The following is a 7208-nucleotide window of genomic DNA, read 5'->3' on the forward strand; positions in this document are numbered from 1 at the left end:
CTATCCTATAGCTCCCCATCTCAACTCAAAATCCATAAAACCCTAAAACTCATCCAAAAGAAAAGAGATCTAGAAGGAAAGGGAAGTAAAGATTGCAACTTGATACCTCCAGAAGATGCTAGCTGAGGTAAGTTTTGCTTCCCACACCTTCCTTGCTTCAAATCCTTTTCTCTTCAAGCTTTTCCCTCATAGCCAACCCTCTTTCCAAGGCTTAAATCACACCAAGAAGAGTACCACACGAATTTGGGTTTCACTGAGCTCTCAAGGACTGTAAAGAGGCCAAGGGAGGCTGAGGTTCCTTTAAATAGGGTGCAAAACCCCGGGATTTAGGGTTTCACCTGCCAGCTCCTACTCGTCGAGTCCCTTCATGGACTCGTCGAGTAGGTCACTAAACACGCGTATCAAACCCGTTGCAACTCGACGAGTAGTGCAACCAACTCGTCGAGTAGGCCTTGAAACCAATTAAATTCTTATTTAAACAATACCTGGAAATCGGGGCGTTACAATTCTCCCCCACTTGAACTAGACGTCGCCCTTAAAGTCCGCTGGAATAAACAATGCTGGGTAATGCTCCCGCATTTCCGCCTCCGACTCCCACGTCCACTCGGATCCCCTCCAATGCTCCCACTGCACTTTTACCAAAGGTATCTCTTTATTCACCAAAATCTTCTTCTTCTTTTCCAAGATGGCTACAGGCCTCTCTTCGTAATTCAGGCGCTCATCGACCTGAATATCATCCATCGATACTACTGCCTCCTGGCCCATAATACACTTCCGTAATTACGAAACATAGAATGTGCTATGAATTCGGTTGAGCTCCTCCAGTAGCTCAAGCCTATAAGCCACCTTGCCAACCCTGGCAATAATCCTGAATGGCCCGATATAACGGGGACCCAATTTTCCCCTCTTCCTGAAGCGGATCACACCCTTCCAAGGCGAGACCTTCAGGAGCACCATGTCACCGACCTGAAATTCTAACTCGGAGCGGCGCCGGTCGGCGTAACTCTTCTGCCGACTCTGAGCGGTCTGCAGTCGCGGACTAATCTGCTGAATCTTCTCGGTAGTCTGCAAGACCATCTCCGTCCGACCCATGACCCTGTGACCAACCTTACCCTAACAAACCGGGGTACGACATCTCCGCCCATACAACAGCTCGAATGGCGGGGCGCCAAGGATAGAATGATAGCTGTTGTTGTAGGCGAACTCCGCCAACGGTAGGTGAGAATCCCAACTCCCACCGAAATCAATGACACACGCCCTCAACATGTCCTCGAGGGTCTGAATAGTCTGCTCGCTCTGGCCATCTGTCTGCGGGTGGAATGCTATGCTGAAGTGCAACCGTGTGCCCAGCTCCTCATGGAACTTTTTCCAGAAGCGGGAGGTAAACCCGACATCCCGATCAGAGACAATGGAAACGGGAACCCCATGGCGAGACATGATCTCGCGAACGTATACTTCGGCCAGTTTCTCGGCCGATGAGCTCTCCCGTATAGCCAAGAAATGGGCACTCTTGGTCAGTCGATCCACGATGACCCATATAGCATCAAACCCCTTTGCCGTCCTCGGCAACTTGGTAATAAAATCCATCGTGATATGTTCCCATTTCCACATGGGAATCTCCAGGGTCTGCAGCTTGCCATGCGGCTTCTGATGTTCGGCCTTGACCATCCTACAGGTCAAGCACCTCTCGACGTACCAAGCGATTTCTCGCTTCATGCACGACCACCAATAGCTCAAACTCAAATCCCGGTACATCTTGGTGGCCCCCGGGTGAATAGAGAAATGAGACTTATGAGCCTCCTCCATAACCGTCTGCCTAACCCCACCAGACATCGGAACCCAAATCCGACCGCATCGGGTCAATAGTCCCCGACTATCCTGCACGAACCGGGTATTCTCACCCTTGATCCTCTCCAGCTTCCAATTCTCCGGTCGCATGCCCTCTACCTGGGCATCTCTGATCAAACTCACAAGCGGAGAATCCACTACTATCCTCATACATACCGCGGGGGTGGAAGACCCAGCTGACTTGCGGCTCAAAGCATCCGCAACCACATTCGCTTTACCAGGGTGGTAAAGGATCTCGCAATCGTAATCCTTGACTACATCCAGCCACCTGCGCTGCCTCATGTTCAGGTTCGGCTGGTCCATGATATGTCTCAAGCTCTTGTGATCCGTGTAAATGGTACAGCGGACCCCATAGAGGTAATGTCTCCATATCTTGAGGGCGAACACCACCGCCCCCAGCTCCAAGTCATGCGTAGGGTATCTCGTCTCATGCGGCTTCAGCTGCCGCGATGCGTAGGCTATCACTCGTCCTCTCTGCATGAGGACCATCCCTAAACCTGTCATGGATGCATCACAGAACACCACAAAATCCTCGACTCCTTCCGGAAGAGTCAACACTGGTGCCTCACACAAACGCTGACAGAGGGTCTCAAACGCCCTCTGCTGCTCGGGGCCCCACCGGAAATCCACCCCCTTCCTCGTCAGACGAGTGAGGGGTACTGCAATCTTGGAGAAATCCCGTATGAACCTCCAGTAGTACCCTGCCAATCCCAGAAAACTCCTAATATCTGAGGGAGATTTCGGAATCTCCCACTGCATAACCGCCTCGATTTTGGCCGGATCAACCAAAATCCCCTCCTGGTTAACGAGATGTCCGAGGAACTGGATCTCTCGTAACCAAAACTCACACTTCGAGAACTTGGCGTACAACCGTTCTCGTCTCAGAACTCCCAGCAGCTCTCGTAGATGCTCCTCATGCTGCTCTCGGGTCTTGGAATACACCAAGATATCGTCTATGAACACAATAACCGAACGATCGAGCATCGGCCTGCAAACCCGATTCATCAGGTCCATAAACACTGCTGGCGCGTTGGTGAGCCCAAACGGCATCACCACGAACTCGGAATGTCCATAACGAGTTTGGAACGCGGTCTTCTCTACGTCCTCCTCTCTGACCCTGACCTGATGATACCCAGACCTCATGTCTATCTTGGATAACCAAGATGCGCCCTGCAACTGATCGAAGAGATCGTCTATCCTCGGGAGTGGGTAACGGTTCTTCACCGTTAACTTATTCAACTCCCGGTAATCAATGCACATCCGGTGCGAACCGTCCTTCTTCCGGACAAAAAGAATCGGCGCTCCCCATGGGGAACTGCTAGGTCGAATGAACTGCTTGCCCAGCAGTTCCTGTAGTTGTGATGACAGTTCCTGCATCTCTGGTGGTGCCAATCGGTACGGCGCCTTAGCGATAGGGGCCGCACCTGGCACCAGGTCGATCCTGAACTCGACCTGCCTCTTCGGAGGTATTCCTGGAAACTCCTCCGGAAACACATCTGTAAACTCCCTGACCACCGATACATCGGAAACCGAAATCTGATCCCTGACTCGCGTATCTACCACATACGCTAGATAACCCGCACACCCGTGCTGAATGTATTGTCGAGCCCTGGCAGCTAAGCAAAACCCTGATCCCACTCTGGTGCCCTCGCCATATACAATCAGTTCTCCCCCACTTGGGGTTCGAACTACCACTCGCTGGCCCTCGCAATCAATCATATCACTGAACCGACTGAGCCAATCCATGCCTACAATCACGTACACCTCTCCCATGGGGATCGGAATCAAATCTATCGGAAAGGACACTCCGAAAATCTCCAAGTCACACCCTCGATAAACTGAAGAAGCAGAAACCCCGTGTTCGTTGGCGATAGAAACTCGCAACGGAGACTCTAGCTCGCCTACTGGCACTTTGAACTCCCTACTAAAAGTCTGAGATACAAAAGACTGACTCGCCCCCGAGTCGAACAAAACCAAAGCAGGCAAGGAGTTCACTAGAAACGTACCAGCAACCACATCCGGTGCTGCCTTGGCCTCCTCGGCCGTGAGCTGAAATGCGCGTCCCTGAGCCTTCGGAGGCTCTGCTCTGCCCTGCCTCCCATCGGTAATCCACAACGTAGCCGGCGCAAGAGCCTGTGCCGGCTTGGCGGCAAGTAGTGGACAGTTGGCCCTCATGTGGCCAACCTGATCGCAGTGATAGCATAACCGCATACCCTGAACTGGGGCGGCCTGGCGACAGTCCTTCGCGTAATGCCCCTCGTTGCCACACCTGTGGCACCCACTACCAACTCGACACGCACCAGAATGACCCTTGCCACACTTCCCACAAGTGCGGCTCTGCTGACAGCCGGTCCTAGTATCAGCGGTCTTAGACCGCTTTGGCGCCGGCTGAGAATGTACCGGGGCCTGCCGCTGCTCTCTCAACTGCTGCTCAATCTCCAACTCACACCGTCTGGCGGCCTCCTGTAACTCCAGAAGAGTATCACATCGCTGGGTAGACACAAACTGATGGATATCCGTCTTGAGCATGCTCAGATAACGGGTCATCTGAGCCTGCTCTAAAGCGAATCCGGGAAAAACATCGCCCTCTCCGTGAACATCCAGGTGATCTCCATCACTGACTCCCCATCCTGTCTCAAACTCAGAAACTCCTGTGCCAAACGCTCCCGCTCAACCCGCGGAATGTAGCGGGCGCGGAACATGTCCCCGAACTGCTCCCAAGTAACAGCAGCTCTCTGATCATCAGTGTACGACCCAGTCGCAAGTCTCCACCAGTCCTTGGCCCCAGACCTAAGCAGGTTCAGAGCACACCTGGCCTTCTGGTCAGCAGGACACGGGCAGGTGAAGAAGCACCCCTCCACATCCGAAATCCATCTCATAGCCTTGATGGGATCCTGCGTCCCATCAAAAGTAGGGGGCTTCGTGTTATCGAAGTTCCTGTACTGAAAACCTCTACCAACTCCTCCCCCTGCCGCTGATACAGCTGATGCAGCTGCTGCGGCGGCTGTCTCTGCAAGAGCTGCGTAGCGCTCATCAAAATACTCCACCATGGCGGTCTTAATCGACCCGAACATCTCCGGTAACTGAGCCCGGAATGCAGCAGCAACCTCATCATACAGGATCTCTCGAATCCTGGCATCCAACTCCTCTGTACCCATCTGCACCACCGGCTCAGGTGCTGTCGGCCCCTCCTGGCCTCTGTCCCCTGGTTCTGATCCCGAACCGGATCTAGCCACGAAGCGCCTCGTCATCACCATTCTGAAACATACCACAAGATATCAGATAATCCATACAAATAACTGGGAGCCAACTCCCTACTAACCCTAGGGGTTGTGACTTCCTTGCTACGCGTATAGGTCCTGTGCTTTCAGTAGTATGGGCCCCTACTACCTTCCACACCTACCCACATTTGTCTCAAGTATCACCAAAACGCCCTAACTAAATACACAACATGGCGAGCGCTCAATCCTCACTCCTAGAGGAATGCTAAATATTTCATAAATAGCCTACCGGCCTCTCACATAACCCACCTATCCTTGAAACTTTCACCAACCCTACAGCACTAGTGTATGCTAGCCATACATAATGCTGGACCCTATAGACTTTCGAATATCCAACCCTACCCTAAGCTCCCAATCAAACAAGAACAGAACATAAGGCTAAATCAAACATTCTCAGGCTATAAGATCTTAATTATGTATAACCATAATGCATACACTGAGCAACTACAGTAATGATGTCAATTTCATATAAGGAAAACCCTAGGCTAGCAGGCATCATATAATCAGGCAATTCTATCATGCAATTCCTGAAGATTCCTAGCCTCCCTCTAGCATGCTGTTTTAACATATCACATAATCAAATAACTGTATGGTATTTTGGGGTCTACTTACTGGCTCCGGCTGATCGTACACCCTGCATCCTCCTTTACTTATTTTTGAAAACCATTTTAAACCATTTTGAAAATCTTTCCTTGATTTGAGACTGGATTCACACGAATGTTCCTCCAATTCACTCAAACCACGGCTCTGATACCAATTTATAACACCCAAAAATTTCAAACCAATTTAAACTTTTAAAACATGTCATGTTCATCGAAACATTACAACTTTGTTTTCAAAATATTATTTATTAGAGTATTCCCAGAAACATAAACACAATGTGAGGAGTTGTACGATCATGCCTTTGCCTTGCAGCGATCCCCTGATGTACCTGAAAAAATAAATTGAAACTGTAAGCCCGAAAGCTTAGTGAGTTACCCCCAAAATACCGATACACATACAGTCCACATAACCATATTAGTAATAACATATCATAACAAACTGAAACAGCATGCAATGGGTCCATAACTTTACGAGCTGGATTACCCCCGGACCCTCAGTACGAGTCTGGAATGCCTACCGGGCCCTCAGCTCGTATCTGGAATGCCATCGAGCCCTCAGTACGAGTCTAGAATGCTTACCGGGCCCTCAGCTCGTATCTGGAATGATCTCGAGTCCTCAGTATGAGTCTGGAATGCCTTGCCTGGCCCTCAGCTCATATCTGGAATACTCTAGGGTTTGTTGGCTAATGCACGGAGCAGTACAACCTCAACCCACCCCACATAACATGTAACATATAACATAACTACTAAGCATGCAATAATCATATAACATCATAAGTAGTCCTACAGATCTACCTAACTGGAATAACCACTAACATGCAACACTAACTCATACTCAACATCTAACACTGCTAGGATAACATATTCAATAGGCCGGCCTTGGTGCCTTAGACCCCTTAGTATAGTGAGGATAACTCACCTTGCAGATGTCGACTCGGTAGATAAACTTCAACCCTCGGATCACTGCCACAAACTCCACCACCTATTACCATAGTATAATCATACCCATAAGTCCTTAACCTTATAAGGTATTCCATAACCCACTAGTCAACCCCTGGTCAAAGTCAAAGTCCTCAGTCAAGGTCAACAATCCATGTTGACCTTAACTCGCCGAGTACCCTCGGCTACTCGCCGAGTTCCTTGAAGCACTTTCCAACTCGTCGAGTCATCGAGGTGACTCGTCGAGTTCTTCCGATTCTCGATCAAACTTTAAGACCACCCGTCGAGCTTCCTTCTTGCAACTCGACAGATACACACGCATACATATCCTGGAGAAAACTCATCCGACTCGCCGAGTTGTTCATACAACTCGCCGAGTCTATGGCAATCTTCATCGGACTCGCCGAGTTGCTCATCCAACTCGTCGAGTTCAAGGCCATCTTCATACAACTCGCCGAGTCAACCTTGCGACTCGCCGAGTTCCTTCAGCTCTTAAGCCATACAGACTCATTTAAGCCATGCAATGGCTCCAAATTAC

This window comes from Lactuca virosa, chromosome 5, assembly GCF_052849685.1.
Source record: "Lactuca virosa cultivar CGN04683 chromosome 5, Lactuca_virosa_CGN04683_v6, whole genome shotgun sequence".
Classification (NCBI taxonomy): Eukaryota; Viridiplantae; Streptophyta; class Magnoliopsida; order Asterales; family Asteraceae; genus Lactuca; species Lactuca virosa.